At 47.5% G+C, this 17,106-nt stretch overlaps 1 long non-coding RNA gene across 1 annotated transcript in view; it reads right to left on the bottom strand.

Moving 5' to 3' along the window:
* LOC143381602 (uncharacterized) overlaps nt 1–16,451 on the bottom strand; it is a 42,828-nt gene extending 26,377 nt beyond the window's left edge. The window contains exons 1-2 of the long non-coding RNA XR_013088826.1: nt 16,318–16,451; nt 8,204–8,406 (exon numbers count right to left, since the gene is read on the bottom strand). This is a non-coding gene — a long non-coding RNA (uncharacterized LOC143381602). The remainder of the gene's footprint in view (nt 1–8,203; nt 8,407–16,317) is intronic.
* Nucleotides 16,452–17,106: the final 655 nt, after the last annotated feature.

The following is a 17,106-nucleotide window of genomic DNA, read 5'->3' as shown; positions in this document are numbered from 1 at the left end:
TGGGAAACTGATCATTCTCCATTACAGTCACCTCACCAAATTCCACTGCATGCTGCCTGCCTTTTGTCACCCCAGGACCAGCCACCAGTTTTCAGGACCCTTGAGGAGTTGTGGCTCTAACTCAGGGAACTCATCCAAATAAACAAGTGAGCACTTTAAATAAATAAAGGCGGCAGTCCTCATAGCAGGCAGTGGGTGGGGCTAGGTGGGTCCAGCTCACTGGTGAGAGGGTGGGGTTAGAGCCTGGGAGCTGCTGGCCAGCTCTAGACCTGATCCTGTAGGGCAAGATAGGGGGGGATCTCTGGCTGCTCTTGGAGTCTAGCCCTGGAAGAACCTTCTGGTCCTTTTTGTTGAACTTTCCATGGTGTCTCCTTCCCCTACTCCTCCACTCTTCCCTGAGGAGACTCTGTGTCTTGGACAAAGGGTCATCAGGGCATAGGGTCTCTGGGCAGTGGTGTGAGGCCCCAGTACATTGCAGCAGGCTGGGAACAGCCAGACTGGCCATACCTGGACTTGTAGGAAAAATAGCCTATTGTTAAAATACCCTCCTAGACCTACCAAATTGAGCCTAACACTGGCTTCTTCCAAGAGATTATCAAGAAAGGAAAAATATAAGTAAGCAAGTTTGTCTGGCTAAGGGGTAGTGTGAGAAGTAAAGACTTCAGATTGGGTAGAGCTGGATTTAAATCCCTCTTAAATGGGTGACCTTGACCAGGTTGCAGAACTAGGTACAACCTTGGGTTTTCATCTGGTAAAGTAAAGTTGGTGAGGAGGATAAGCCAGGGGTAAAATTAAGCTGTTGAGCAGTACCTAAACTTTGGGAGCCAGGAAGGCATTTGACATGATTTCCATGCAGAAATATATTCTGAGATTAAAGTCAACCCACTTAGATGTGCACCTTTGGAAGGCAACTGACCTGTGAGCAGGTGGTTGAATTTACTTCATTTTTAGATGAAATAATAATATATGGAAGATCATAAGCCAATGTTGGGTTAGGCTTGTGAAATTATATGCTGTTTTCAAATTTGTTTAAAGTTACATTGAGTTAAATTTACATAATTCAAGCCTCCTGGGATATCCTTCACCTCTTGTCACACCCCCACATAGAGCACTATCTACAATCCCTTACTCTTTTTAGAGTGTCACCAAATATGTCAATACATGTATGTACACATGCAGAGATATACATTATGTAATACTTTGTTCCTTTTAGCCTGCTTTGGAACCTCTTGAAAATAAAATCTCTTATTCTTACGTACATTCTTTTGCAGCTTTCCCTCCTTAATTTGTACCCCTAGAGCTGAGCATCAGGAAGAAGGGAACACCAGAGAAACTCAAAGATCCAAAGGACACCAACCCTGCTCAAGTCACTCTGGAAGCTGACTAGCCTGAATGTGCCCAAAGCTTGAGGAAACTTCAGCCCTGCTTCAGTCACTCTGGTTTGGATGTACAAGGTGAAAGATATACTAAGCAAAAGGAAAATGGACTGTTTCACTCCTTAAGACAGCTCTTATACTGTCATTGCCACCCCTTACTTCTGTCATATACAGAGTCCTTTGTTTTGTCTTGACTCTAGGACTGATAACAATCAAACACATAGTTAATAATATCAGAAAAAAAACCACACACACATGTATCAGTTCAATCCTGAAAGGGCTTTGCAGTTGAAATCCAAGCTCACTATTTGGAGGATGGTTTCCTTTTCTTGGTGGGTTCAAAATCTTAATTGATATAGAATGGATTATGCTATGAACTTGTTTATTGCTTTCATGTTTGTTTCCTCTTTACATTAAAACTAGTGGTTCTACAATTGAAGCAGGTTTTTTTTTTTTAAAAGAGAAACAACAACTATGATATTACATTATATAAAGCTTTAAGTCAAGAAGAAATAATGCCGTTTGACTTAGAGGATTAAATAATGAGCCTCAAAGAGGGTAATGCTGTAGTTCCCAAAAGACTCCCACCTTAATTGTAACACACAACTCTCTCTTAATCAAGAAGAGATTATTTTAAAAAGTCAGCAAAATTTCCAGAGCACTCATTGTGTTTGAGCTCCTTTTTGTTGTAAAGGCCAGGTTTCTCTTTCTTGTAAGAGTTAGGCCTGCAGGGCTGGGGTTGTGGCTCAGTGATAGAGCACTTGCCTAGCACATGTGAGGCCTGGTGTTCAATTGTCAGCACCACATAAAAATAGAGGTATTGTGCTCATCTACAACCTAAAAAAATCTCCAATCAAGATTGTTGATGTGCAAAAATTTCTGTTTTCTGTGTAAAAAATTGTGAAACATCTGTCCAACCTATGAATGTGGAACAAAATTAAGTTATATTAAACATTGTGCTGTGTAACCACCCATTGAAATCTTAGAGAATTTCCAGACCTGGGGTTCAGAGCTTGTTTGGTGTTAGCCCCTCTGGATTGCTGCAGCTTAAATATATCTGCTTCCTCCAAATTCCTCAGGTGTCCAGACTCATCTTTCTTACATCAATGCCTGCTTGAAATGCTAGAATGTCCTAATTCTTGAAGGGCCTGAAGAGACAGTCTCTCAGACTCTTGTCACAGTATGAATTCTAGGAAAAGTAATTCATCACAATGAAACTAAATTCAGGTTTCATTATAGGGACTTCCTGGATGTAATATCAAAGTTGCATGATAAAACTTGTATACATCTATTGAGTTGCCATAATATACCTCCTAAAGATATATAAATGATATACTTGAAAAAAAATTAAATCTGGGGGAAAATATGTTTTGTGAGAAATCTAAAGCCATGCTTGCATTTTGTGTTGTTTTAAATTCTATGCTGTAATAATATTAGATTTTATTATTACATTTTTAAATCTGAAAAAGACATCAGAATTTTGTACCATAATATTGTCATAAAGGGAAAATTTTATTGATTAGAACATATGCTTTCCTGCTTTTAGAGCTAATAGTTGAATTAAAGGTTTGCACCAGACACCAACTCCATCAGAACCTCAGTCTGGTGAAACCACATCTTGGTGCCTGCCCAGGCCAGTGCCCATGTGTGCCTGGCTCTTTGCCACCCAATAGATATGAGCCCTGAATGAGGGTGGTGGGACCTGAATTCCAACCCCCTTAGTGCTTATGTTTGGGCCACTTGGACAGCTGTGCTCTGCTTTAATTTCTTCTCTGTGAGGACTTGTGTCCAATCTGCCCATGGGACTGTTGAAAATCAGTGAAGAAATTCACCAAGTTTTAGGATGCCTGGTTGCTGTACAGTGTGAGGAGGGACATCCTGACAAAGGTACCTCTGTGACTGACCCCTACCCTCTACCTGCTTTCCTTCACAGTCTATGTGAAAGGCAGGGGGATTTTGTTCATCTGCCATGCGACCTGCCAGCTGGTCTCTGATCCAGCTTGAGATACCCACTCCCCACCCCGCATAGCCAGAGCACCACTGGTTTACTTTTGGGAGATCAAAACTGAGACAAAGTATATCTGTATATTAAAAAAACTCTATTAGACATTTACTAGAAATGTGAGTTTGAACTCTCTTCATAATTATGCAATGTGAAGAATCAGCAGATCCTTCTGAATAATTGAAAAGTATTTCAGTGTATAGATTCTTTCTCATGATCTCAGATCAGAGAAGTAAATGCTAAAAAAAAATTGAATTGATTCATGGAGACAAGAGAAGGAAAATCAAGGATGTGAAATAAAATTCTTGGGTTAGAACTTATCTCTTTTTTGGTGAAGATAAATAGAAACTCATGAGGTTGAAGCAGAAAATAACAAGACAACTCAATAATACATACTCTGAGGACTGGGAAAGCCATGAATTAAACTCACTATAAAAACAGATGGGAGCTTAAAATGATTTACTTGAAACAAGTTTTTTTTTTTAATTTAAAAATTAATGAATGTTCAAGAGACACCAAATTAAAGGGATAAATCTATTACAAAGAAGAGCTGGGGACAGTGCTCAATTGGTAGAGTGCTTGCCTGTCATGCACAAGGTCCTGGGTTCAATCCCCAGCACCTTCCAGAAAAAACAAAACAGTTTTACAAAGAAAATTTCCCTTTGCAAACCTAGAGAGAATAATCCTCTGAGCTCTTGAGTGTAGATACGTAATTCAAAGCTACCAAAGAACCTAACATACAATTTGGTTATATTGATTCTTCATCACAGTCACAGAAGCCCACTCACACACTAGTGCTGTATCTGAGGAACAGAAAGGCACTTACATGGGCGGGATGCATGGGGAGTCAGGGGACCTGAGCAGATCCTGCACCCTTTTTATTCAAAGGATGTCTTTAACTCACTCTCTGTGGTGATTTAATTTTAGCTTCTGCAAGAAGGTGACAAGATCCCACTGGAGATCACAGAAACATGGCTTCCCCCAGTGGAACATGTCACCTGACTCTTACTTTAGTCTCTGATGTACAGTAGCAACTTGGGGGCAGTTGACCTCAAAAGTTTTCTTTAAACTCCCTGGAAACACCTGCGTGAGGCTCTGAAGGCTCCCAATCATGCAGACCACACCCATTTTCTCCTTTTTTCTAACCTATGTTCAAATTAGTGCAAACACACTTCATATATTGCAATGCTTCTACTCTGGGGACAGTGGTTACTGGCACCTCCCGTGGGTTTCCCAGGACTCTGAGGGTCCTATCCCTAAAATGTGAGACCATTGTCCCTGGTCCACTCTCACTGTGACCACGTGGTTTGGGGTATTGTGTCTCCTAGGATTTGCAAACCGGTCTTCAGGTTTGTATTTCTGTTTCAAGTTAAGAAACACACTCAAGTGTCCATGTTGGCCGTGGTCAAAGGAAGCAAAACAACATTCTTAATAAAGTCAATTTATTTTCATTCTCCAGTAATAGCTAGTGTCACTAAATGCATTTCAAGGTACAGCCACTCCCGTTGGATGACCACGGGTTCCTGAGAGGGGACACACATCTCCTCTAAGAATCAGAAATCTTCTCATTCTGTGAGTGCGGAAGGAGACTCTCCATCCAGGGCAAGAATAAAGAGAAATTAACCTTCATGGGCCACTCATATGGGACCAGGGGGCTCCCTGGACATACTGTGAAAGCAGTGACATGAGACAAGATGAACAACTCTCGATAATCTCTACATGAATTAGGAATGAACTGTAAAGTGACACATAGTTCTGTCTATTCAAAGAAGCTTTTAAAAAGGAAAATTACATGCTCAAGACAATTTAAATATCTAGTGAAACTAAATACAGAACATTGAGTTTATGGCCTTAACGAAGAATGCCATCCAGAACCCAGGTGTCCACACAGTGGGGCTCACCCAGGCCGTGACATAGTGGGTCTCCCACCCAGGGCTTACCTTACATTCTTTAATCAGGGATGTGGCACATTTTTTTTGTGTGGTTGCTAAAAGACAGACTGAGCAACAAACAGGAAGACACATTCAGTGGTACCCACAAAAAAATAAATCCGGAATCTTTTATCCATGACAAGACCCCAGAGGCAAATGTGTCCAACACTGCAGCCAGCTAATGGTGTTTTTTCCTCAACCAACCATGGGATACCAAGGTTTAAATGTCACCAAATTATGTCAGCAAAATGCAGGTTTAGGACCTGCCAGGTGTTTTCCCAGGAGAAACACTGCAAGTCTTGAGCAGCAGGGGCCAGCGATGGACTCTGTGGCCCAGCACATGCCTAGCGTGCAGGAAGACCCAGGGTGCTCCAGGTGCTGCATAAAAATAAGAAGAAATCGACCCAAGGAAAAGTTGGTACTTTGAAAAATATATAAGGTTGATAGGAGAACAAGATTGCAGATTCGAGTGAGGCAGACTATCCCTGAGCTCAGTAACCCAGAACTAGAGCAGTGGGATACAGCTTCTCCCCAGTTTTCCCTGGAGAATCAAAGACTCATCGACTCAATAAAAGGTTCTAAAAAGACGTCACCTGAGTTTATCAATCACCCATGGTCAGCCAACCTAAGAGCCATATTGAGACTGACTGTGGAGGAACCAATGGGCCTGGAAACCCAGTCCTGTGACTTCAGAGCAAGGTCCACATGAGCCTATGTGAGCCTAGCAAAGGCTTAAATAGCCTTCCAAACCATGGAAATCAGAAACGGAGAGCATTTTGTCCAGAAGGACACAAGTTGGAAATGCTAGAGAGACCCCCAACTCTACTTAACCCTGTGAGTTCTGTGGCTCACAAAGAATAACAAGGCCAGCTATAGCAGTCAGACCAGTGGGCCCCAGAGACTGCCAGTCCAGCACCATCTGAGTTCCTGGGGCCCACTCAGGCCGGTCCCTGCTGGGTCCCAGCACCAGCCCAGTCCCCAGAGCCATCCAAGCTCCCTGGGTCTGTAGAACCCACCAGGTCCAACAGCTGCCTGGTTTCTGATACCCAACAGGTCGCTAGCACTTGCCTGTCCCACCTGGTCCATCACCCACCAGTTTCCCAGGTCCATGGTGAACACCAGATCTAGCATCAGTCCAGCATACAACCAAGCCCCTTGGCCACCCATATTCAATTCCCCTAACATCCAGGGCCCCTACCTAGACCACTGATCTTCTTACTAGGCCTGGAGATTTGCCACCAGCCCATCACCCAGGCTGCCTGGCTACCACTTTGCTGCCTGGCCTGCCCAGCCCTGCTTCATCAGTGGCCAGCAAGGCCCATCGACCAGCCCTGATCCACAAGCTCAGGCCAGCCAGGCCCACTGGACATAGCCAGCTGTGTCACCACCCAGCCACAGCCCCCAGCCCACCCATGCCCATCACCCAAGAAGGGACAATCCCATGCTCACTGATTGTCTTATCCACCATGGTGGAAAGGACTCCTTAATTCATTAACATTTCACCAAGTTTTCTCACCTTTTTTTTTGCTTTTGTTGTTTTGTTTTGATTTTTTATTTTGCTTTTCTTTTTTTGTATATTATTTGTGTACTAAGTGACTCAAGAAGTCCTATACATATACACCCTTGTTTATTTCTCCTCATTTTTAGTTTTTGCCGCAGTCTGGCTGGGCACAAATCACGAGCCACTCACAGCTTTGTAGATTCAAGCAGCAATTCTTTATTCCCGATCTCACACCAGCCGTCTACAAACACGTTCTGGGGAAAGCCACATTCTCTGCCCAAATCCACACTCCACTGGGCTTCTGTCTCCCAAATATATTCTGAATCCTGTGAGAACTCAAGGGGAACTCAGGCAGCAGGATACGCCCTATTCCCAGCAGGAATAACCTTAAACCGGGAACACCCTAAACTCGGATTATCCTAAACCAGGAACACCCTAAACACGGATCCGCCCTGGTCCTTGAGCAAGGTCACCTTCCACTAAGCAACATGGGGGTACGCTGGCAAGGAAATTGTCATACCTACTTGGCTAATGGATCCCAGCATCTCCCCCCTTCTGATTAATTAAACAACAAGTAATGTGGCTTAAGGACCGTTCCAATTCAACATATGGTACTTACCCGTCATCGGAAAACTGACCTTTAGGCATCAGCCTCCTGTCTTAGGTTGTGTGGAAAGGAACTTGGACAACACCTAAGAGCTGAGATTGGTCTGCAGCTGACAGAGAGCAAAGCATTGGGACCTCTGTGCTACTTCCATAAGGAAATGGCTTCTGCCACACCCAGAAGAGCCTGGAAGAGAACCACAAGCCTCTAGAAGAGATTGTGGCTTGCCTGACATCTTCATTTCTATTTCATGATGTTCTGAGAGCCCTGGTAACAACTGTGTCACACAAAGAACTACACAAAAGTAGGAGTTGTCAGCTGCTACTTTTGCACTCTGATGGAAAAGAAAAAAAACACACAGCAATAACAAAAACAAACATGGACCCAATCATTCCTGCAAAATATTTTTGAAGTAGAGAGTATAACTTTGCCAGAAATTTGGGACAGTTCATGTCTAAGAACTACTTGAATGAACCCCCAACAAATATGAGTCAGGTACACCTCTTCTGTTTGGTACCCAAGCAGCTGACAACTAAATGTCTGCCAAGGCTTACTTACTTGGTTAATCCCTCATCCATGCTTGCCACAAATCCTGCTATTGACTTCCACTGATTTACAATACCATAGAAACAATCAATACCAATGAACGTTGTTTTTCCAACTTTTTTTTCAGAAAAAAAGTAAATTCAGAACAGAAATATGAACAAAACTTAATTATTAGATTAAAAAGTAGACTTTTAAACTTCACTATGCACAAATAGAAGAGAAGTTAATGAAATTCCTACATACCTGTCTCCACCTTCAAGAAAGCTCCTCCCATCTTGCAAATCATCTGCTAGGAAACCTTTGTGGCCACAGTCAGTAATGACCAGGTTCTGTCCATGGGATGTAGTACCACACACTGGATTCGATTCAGGCATTGAACACATAAGTATATATTTTTTAATTTCATCACACCTGTTTTTCCCACCTTTGGACAGTATACAAACCACCTGGAAAGTAAGCAGACATCAGTATCTTTAAGACCGAGTAACGATAAGAGAACTGAAAACCATCTCAAGGTGGAGCACTGAGAAACTAGTGTCTATTAAGTGACTATTGGATTCTAAGAAAGCAGACGGTATAGAATCACATTCCATCCCATAACTATGAGGAGAGATGAGCACTGCCACAACCTCACCCAGTGGCCTTCACTGATTACTGTAGGTCCAGCGGACTCAGAAAAGGCCACGGGCAATGGAAGGGGCCCAAGGAGCACCCACTTGGGACAACAGTCCCAGGTGAGGCTCCCTCCAACCTCACTCCTCCAGGTCCCCACTCACTGACATTTTGCCCAGTTCAGAAGCAAGCCCAGAATTCCACCAGTAAGGAGGAGGGACAGTTCTTAATAGCTGAGCATGGAGGAGCATGCAGGGCTGCTTAGTGGGTTAATGGGAAGCTTGAGCTTGAAACCTCACAGCTAACTCTGGCAGGGTGCCCTTCCATCCAGAAAAAGCCAAGACCCATGACAACTGGAACCTCCCAAGAGTGAATGCTGAGTGGATCTCTGGGTCTGTAGGTGTCTGTGTTGGATTGGACTGGTGAAAGGTAGCATATCTTACACTGTAGGAACAGTAGGAGGCCTAGTATTGTCCCCAGAACAGCTAAGCAATGAAGACAGTCAAACAATTGGAGAGCTGGGGTTGTGGCTCAGTTGCAGAGTGCTTGCCTAGCACGTGGGAGGCACTGGGTTCAATTCTCAGTACTGCACAGAAATGAATCAAGGCCTGTGGACAACTAAAAAAATAAAAATTGGAGAATCTTGATAACTAAAGTTCAAAGAAAGCAACCCAAATATGAATAAAACTCGATTTTGTGAGTACACAGCTGGGTTTTTCTGGTTTCCACACAAAGAGAAAGGACTGTGCACAGAGGGTAGCATTCCCTCCCAGCCTGCCCTGCTGAACCCCTCAGCCAGACTCTGGGGGATGCCTTAAATGCATTCTCAGCAGCTGTTCCCTCCACTGTTCCCAGAGAAAGTGCAGGGAGACAAACAGGCCATGATTCCAAAGCTGCCACCACCTGAAAATGCTGCTCAGCCAAGAAACTTGCCCCCCAGCAGTTCCCCTTCTGACTGTCCAGGCCCAGGCAGGACAGCAGACAGAACTCTGACAGCTCAGGGGCGGGGCATGAGCTGAGGGATTCTTGCCATTGCAAGAGCTCCTGGCTGTCAAACTAAGCCCCGCCCACTCTCAGCAGAGCAAGGCTAGATACAAACACTAGCTCACACCTTCAAGGGAGGACAAGGTGTCCTTGCCGGCCCTAGCAAGCGAGATCCTGGAGATGCCACCAACACTTGCTCACCTGCTGGTGCACCGCCTATCTAATGACATTGCTTTCCCCTTCAGAGGCCCAGGGAGGCTACCCCCTGCTCCAAGCTTGGAGGTATGGGGAGCGCTTATATTGGGGCCATGCCACTTCCCGCCTTTTCCGAGAAGAGCACTCCTGAAGAGGCACCGACCTGTCCCTGTACCGGAGGTGCAGGTACTGCCAGCCAAACACCCGCTCATCACCCTAGTCCGCACGTGCTCCACGCCCCAAGAGCTACCCTCAACCTGCAGCAAGAGCCTTCTCAGCCCTCTGACTGCCCCCACGTCCATTGGAGTACAGCCCATCTGTGCTGCCATCCTGGCTGCCTCTGGGCAGGGGCAGGGTCGTTGCACCAGTCTGAGGGGAGAGATCCCTGGCCTTGCCATAGCTGCCACCCCTCAAACCCAGCATCTACAACCCTTCCGAGATGATCCCGAAACGTCACTGGGTCAGGAGGTGGGTGGACCAGCGGGATCTGAATCACATCCCAGTGTCAGCACTCAACAGTCCCCCCAGGACCCACGCACGCACCAGGCACGCAGTTCCCTTGCCTATTTCTCCCGCATCTGGTGCAAGCACGTGCACTTTGCACGTGCATGCAGACTTTGCACATGCACGCGGAATTTGCACGCGCGTGTCCGTTCCTGGCGCAAGCCTGCCTCTTGCCCAGTATTGACGGTTTTCCTCACGTGCTCGCCTGTTCTTCATTCATTCCTTCCTCAGCTGCGCCCGGCAACAGGTCTGACAGCCATTTCGCCTGAAGCTGCGTGAGCAGCGGAAGAAGGCCTTCTGCCATGGACGCTAGACCATCTAGCGCCCACTAGCGACTTCGCTAAGACTGCCATGGAGACGTCCCACAGCAAGTGTTGTCGCTCACCCCTGCCCCCGGCGCTGAGGGGCAGAGACCTGCCAGAAGGGTCCCACAAGAAGCCCGGTCATGGGCCGCGCAGACTTCCCTATACTGGTTGGCCACTAAGGGCTTCCTGGGCTGGTGGCACCACTCGCAGGTCATCTTGCCGCCATCCTGCAACTGCTCCTCAGCGGTTGGGAAAAGTGCCTGCTCGGTGCTTTTCCAGGGTCCTGCGGACCCTTCGATCTTTTCTCGGAGACTTGGATATTGCCTCCTCCCTCCGCATGCCAGGTCTCCTGAAGAGGACGCTGCTGTCAACTGCAGCTTTCATGAATTCCTGCATCCCAGGCCGCAGACTCAGACAGCCGCCTTGTAGGGTGCAGGGGCAGGAAGTGGCTCCTTGCCAGCTTCCAGCACCCCAAGAACCCTGCCCAGGGAGGACTGTGATCACAGCCCCTGGAGACAGTGGCCAAGTGGTGGCTGAGCAAGCAGAGCACCCTGTAGATAGAGAACATCAGAGGGGGCGCCCTCAGGTCACTGCAAGAGCATCTGCTTTTAGGCCCCTCGGGGCCCATAGCTGTGTGCCTGCCTTTGTGCCCAGGCCTGGGCCTCTGTGCAGAAACCTCTGCACCCAGAGCTCCCAAGACAGAGCTGAGAGCTCCCGGGCCATCTGCATGAGCTCCTGCCGCAAAAGAAACCCCATCAGCAGCTCCTACAGCTCCACGCGAGGTCTCCGAGCCCTGAAGAGGAGGGCTCCAGACCCATCCAATGGGGAGCCGCCCCTGGGATGTTCTTCATCCCCAGGGATTCCCCCAAAGAAGAGTGAGAAGGTGGCAGAAGGCAGGGCGGGACACCCATTGCCCAAGAGGAAGATCTCACCCACGGGAGACACCAGCAGGCCACGGAAACGCAAGTTTCCTCTCCTGCAATGCCGCCGACGGGAACCTCTGAAGCTGCCACCGCCTCTGTTACTGGCCTGTGCAGTGACTGCTGAGGACCTAGACAGGGAGAAGAAGAAAGCTCTGCAGCGCATCAACCGTCTTCTGATGGGTGAGACCCAGGCCATTGGGAACAGCTGTGCCATGGCCCCACAAGCCCATGGGGGGGTCCCCGCTCCACTGGGAGGGGCCAGGCCTCTGGCATCAGTGGGCCTCAGCCAGAGCTTTCCCCATCCCCCCAGCAGCACAACCATGGTGGCCCACACCCCAGTGTGGGTCAGCTCTGCTGTCTCTTCCCAGAGCCATCCTCCCATCACCAATCTTACAGGACCGCTCTCCCCCAGCCTGCCAATTGCTGCTTTGGCCCTTCCTCCCAGGCCCTCTCTCAGCACATTGGCAGGCTTGGCTGCACAGCCAGTGGCCCCCTTTGGGGTCACACCCTTGAACACCACTATGCCTTCACAGCCCCCACATCTGGGGCCTCCCTCCACCTTGGGTAGGAGCTTCCAGTGCTCTCACCAGGACCCAAAGCCCTACTGTACTCACAGGCCCTCACCTGTAGCAAGCTCCAGCTCTCCAGCTCAAAGGGTACAAGGACACATTCCGCAGGGTAAGCAGCCTCTCACCCCTGGAGCCACCGTCCCACCAAGTTCTGGGGTTCCTGGTGGGATGAAGCCTGGAGCCCCTAGCTTTGCCAGCTTTCATCAGCTTGGACAGGTGGGAGCTCCAGGTCCAGGTGCAGCTCCGATGCCACCCTTGACTGTGGGCCCAACAACCTTGGGCAGCCTAAACTACTCAGCCCTTGGGTCTGACAAACACAGAAACTCCACCGTGGGTCCTCGTGGCAGCACCCAGACACATTCAGTGACCTCAAAGGCAGCTGGGAGGAGAGATTTGTCCTTGGGTCAGACATCACACAAGCAAATATCCAGCTCAGAAAGTAGAGAAACCCCCAAAACTAGAGAGCACTGTGGGGCAAGTTCGGGAAATGACACCTACACTGCCCCTAGCCAGAGCACCACCATGGCACCCAGAAAACACACAGACAAGGGTAAAAAAGGGCAAGGAAAGAGTGGAGTTCCCACCCCGAGTGCCATTCCTCAAAGCCTGCCCATCCAGAAACACCAAAGCTCACCTCAAAGGACAAGTACTACAAAGGGTATCTCTAGTTGCCCTTCAGTCCCTGGGACATCAAGGAGATCAGAGAGCCCAGACTTGCTCCCTGAAATGATGTCAGCCTTTGGGGCCTGGTGTAGCTCCTCCCAAAGAGGAGAAACCCCAAGCAACAGGCAGCAAGAAGGAGCAATGTTGGGACAGAACACCTCCAGTGCCCCTAGCCAGAGCACCACCATGGCACCCAGAAAACACACAGACAAGGGTAAAAAAGGGCAAGGAAAGAGTGGAGTTCCTACCCCGAGTGCCATTCCTCAAAGCCTGCCCACCCAGAAACATCAAAGTTTACCTCAGGGGACAAGCACTAACATTGAAAAGGGTATCTCTAGTCTCCCTATGGCCCCTGTGACATCAAGGAGATCAGAGAGCCCAGACTTGCTCCCTGAAATGATGTCAGCCTTTGGGGCCTGGTGTAGCTCCTCCCAAAGAGGAGAAACCCCAAGCAACAGGCAGCAAGAAGGAACAATGTTGGGACAGAACACCTCCAGTGCCCCTAGCCAGAGCACCACCATGGCACCCAGAAAACACACAGAAAAGGGTAAAAAAGGGCAAGGAAAGAGTGGAGTTCCTACCCCGAGTACCATCCCTCAAAGCCTGCCCACCCAGAAACATCAAAGTTTACCTCAGGGGACAAGCACTAACACTGAAAAGGGTATCTCTAGTCTCCCTATGGCCCCTGTGACATCAAGGAGATCAGAGAGCCCAGACTTGCTCCCTGAAATGATGGCAGCCTTTGGGGCCTGGTGTAGCTCCTCCCCAACAGGAGAATCCCCAAGCAACAGGCAGCAACATGGGGCAAGGTTGGAACGGAAAACCTCCAGTGCCCCTAGCCAGAGTACCACCATGGCACCCAAGGAAAACACAAAAGAGGGTAAAAAGGGGCAAGAAAACAGTAGAATTTCTACCCTGAGTGCCATCCCTCAAAGCCTGCTCACCCAGGAACACCACAACTCACCTCAGGAGACAAGCACTACAAAGGGTGTCTCTAGTTTCTCTTTGGTCCCATTGACATCAACAGGATCAGGGAGCCAAGACTGGCTCCCTGAACTCATTACAGCTTTTGGAGCCTTGTGTATCTCCTCCCAAAGAGGAGGTACCCCAAGCAACAGGCAGCAACATGGGGCACAGAAGACCTCCAGTGCCCCTAGCCAGAGTACCAGCGTGGCACTGGGGAAACACACAGAAAAGGGAACAAAGGGACAAGGAAACACTCGTGTTCCTACCCTGACTGCCATCCCTCAAAGCCTGCCCACCCAGAAACACCCAAGCTCACCTTGCGGGACAAGCAGTGCAGCCAGTAAGGATAACTCTAGTTATCCTTTGGTCCCAATGACATCGAGAGGATCTGGGAGCCATGACATGCTCCCTGAACTCATTATAGCTTTTGAGGCCTTGTGTATCTCCTCCAAAAGAGGAGGTACCCCAAGCAACAGGCAGCAACATGGGGCACAGTTAGAACAGAACACCTCCAGTGCCCCTAGCCAGAGCACCACCATGGGGACCAAGGGACAGAAAGCAAGGCACACCCCAGGGAAAGCAACCTCTGGTGTGGCCACAGTTACTGCCATCCCCCAAAGCCTGCCCACACAGAAAGGCTTAAGCTCTCCTGGGGGAACCAACACCACATCCTCAAAATCAACCTCTACTTGGACCTCTACCCATAGTCCATCTATGAGCCCTGGGAGCCCAGACTGGCTCCCAGATCTGATCTCTGCTTTTGGAGCCATGGTCATCAGCCCACGTGGAGAAACAAGAAGCGCAAAAAAGCGCTAAGAACACACTTGGGCTTTAACACCTTCAGCCCCCCTACCCAGATAGGATGATGCTAACTTCTCTAAGGACTGACACTGCCTAGATCCCAACAGTCCTCCACTGCCCTCAGCTGGGCCTCAGCTGGCCCTGCCTCCACTCCATGGGGCCACTGGGCATCCTATCACTTCCACCATAGGATGGTGAGTCTGGCATGCTGTAGGCCTTGAAGACTTGTGAGGGCACTCAATTTGGCCAGGGCATCCACCCAGTGAAGCAGGGCCATACCTGCAAAGACAACAGCCCATGGGAGCAATCCCAAGGTCAGCTACCAAAATACAGTATTACAACTTGTTTGTCTTATAAGTAATCACCTTATTATTATAAATTACCTTCAGTTGTTACATTAAAATTTGTACTTGCATAAGGCTTTACGAGATAATAGTTTTAAAACTTGTAAGGATAATACAATATAAAACGAATAAGAGTAAAAGATTTAATTTTATAATAGTTATAAATTAAGGAATATCTTTTTTCATAATTTGAAGCATTTACTTATTTATATATAGTGTTTTTGTTTACTTTAGGAATATAGTAATCTTTATAACAGAAGCCTATCTTCTGAATTTAATTTTAAATAAACTTGAATAATTGTCTAGATTGATATGGGAAATGATATTACCTACTGCCCAGCTCCACATCCTGTCTGTCCCCAGAGTGGGGCTGCAGTTGAACCCTTATGAGGTCATTCAGACCTCACTAAGAAGAATGCATTCTCCATTTTGAAAATATGAAGACAGCACTCAATATTCTTCACAGCTGCTGAAACTAATTCTGACCTCCATGCAGGAATTTCCTTCTTCTAGGACAACACCCACTCCTCAGGACCCTTCTCATACATTCTAGGCAGGAGACTCAATCCTACTTAAGACATAGAAAAGCCAGAGATCAGAAGTGCAACTCATGGATAAGTGGACAGGCCCTCATGAATTTCTCCTAACCACGCACTCATACATTTCTAACCCTCATTCACCACATCTGAAGAGGAAGGACACCACCAGAAGATGATTGTCCTGCTCATCCTGGGAATCCACAGTCCCTGGTTAGCTGACAACCCCTCTACAAATCTCACATGTCTGTTCAGGAGACAAGCCCCAGATGGAACATACCAAGCTTTCATGTGTTCAATTACTGTTCCACTTGACCTTCTCTCTCCCTCCCTCAATCCAGGTCAGATTCCTTTCCACCTGGTTACAGATTGGGCTCTCAGTTTCTGATCTCTACCATCAGGTAGATGGCTGGGACTTCAGAGAGCTCCCTCTGCTGGACACTGACTAACTTGGAACATTCAGGCAGCGATTCAAAGTACCTGGCAGCAGTTTCCTAACTGGCTCAGATCAGGGGGGAATGCTGCCATGCTCAACCGAAAATGCCTCCTTCCTCCTTCTAACCAGGAGAATTCTGAGATGTTAAAAATCAAGGCTGAGAAGAGAAAATATGTCTCTTCTAGAAAGAGAAGTATTCGACACCACTCCAGACAAAGGCAATGGAGTAGGTAATGGAGCCAGATGGCTACTGGCAGGAGAAGCTGAATGGGTGAGAGATCCACCTCATGTATTGGTACACTACATGACTTTTGTGGGACTCTCCACCGAGTAGATTGGGCTCCCCAAAGATGTGGAATGCAACCATCACTCCAAAGGAGACCATGTGCCTTGGCCTATAGATGCATTCTTGCAAAATAAAGCATCCCCCTTTCTGGCCTATTCAAAATATTTCTTGAGTTGAAGGGATGCTGGCCCCTGATCTAGTGCCCCAACTATAAGTGTAAAGGGAAGACTCACACTTGCTGTACGAGCTGCCACCTGTCACCCACTTCCTTGGTCTTGAAGGGTCTGCATCATCTGTCACATCCACTAGGGGCCCCACTGTCCACACTTTGCCCTTTCTGAGGTGGCCTCTTCTTTTTGATCTTTTGTGCAGTTTGTGAGTCTTGGGCCAATCACCATCACGAACATCTTCCACAGAGAGTGCAGGCCTGGCATCAGAACACCTGGGCCAGGAAGAACAAGAAAAGAAAACTCACTTTTTTTTGAACCTAGGGAAAAATTACTTCAAGGGTGTAACGTATTCTTGAGGCATTGGTGTCATTCTGCTTTGACAGAGAAAGAGTGCCCCCTGAGTACATCTTCCCACTTTCTGGAATTGGGATGATAGTAGAGTGTTTTGTGTGTGAACAAAAAACTTAATCACAGTAGAATACACTAAGATGGTTATTCTGCACCTATTTTATAAATTTCATGAGGGAAAATGAAACGGTCATAACTACTACCAAAAGTGGGAGTGGGGGAATGTAGTATCCAGGAGCAGCTCTTGGTTGGGTCATCACCTCTAGGATTCCAGCTCTCATTTAGCTTGATTTGGATCACTTCACATTTCTACCAGGACACTTAATTTACTGAGAGCCATGTTGCCTGCCTCAGAAGGCTGACACCTGTGAAGACTTGTGTTGGTGTTCCTTTTTGGGCTTCCTCCGATGTCATCAAACAAATATCTTGTGGCATTTTTTCTATACTAAAGGGTAGGCTAATTGACAAGTCCCCTCTCTCCCAACCCCCCAGAACAAGCAAACA

The sequence above is a fragment of the Callospermophilus lateralis genome, chromosome 15, assembly GCF_048772815.1.
Source record: "Callospermophilus lateralis isolate mCalLat2 chromosome 15, mCalLat2.hap1, whole genome shotgun sequence".
NCBI lineage: Eukaryota > Metazoa > Chordata > Mammalia > Rodentia > Sciuridae > Callospermophilus > Callospermophilus lateralis.
This window is presented reverse-complemented; position numbering and strand designations above follow the sequence as displayed.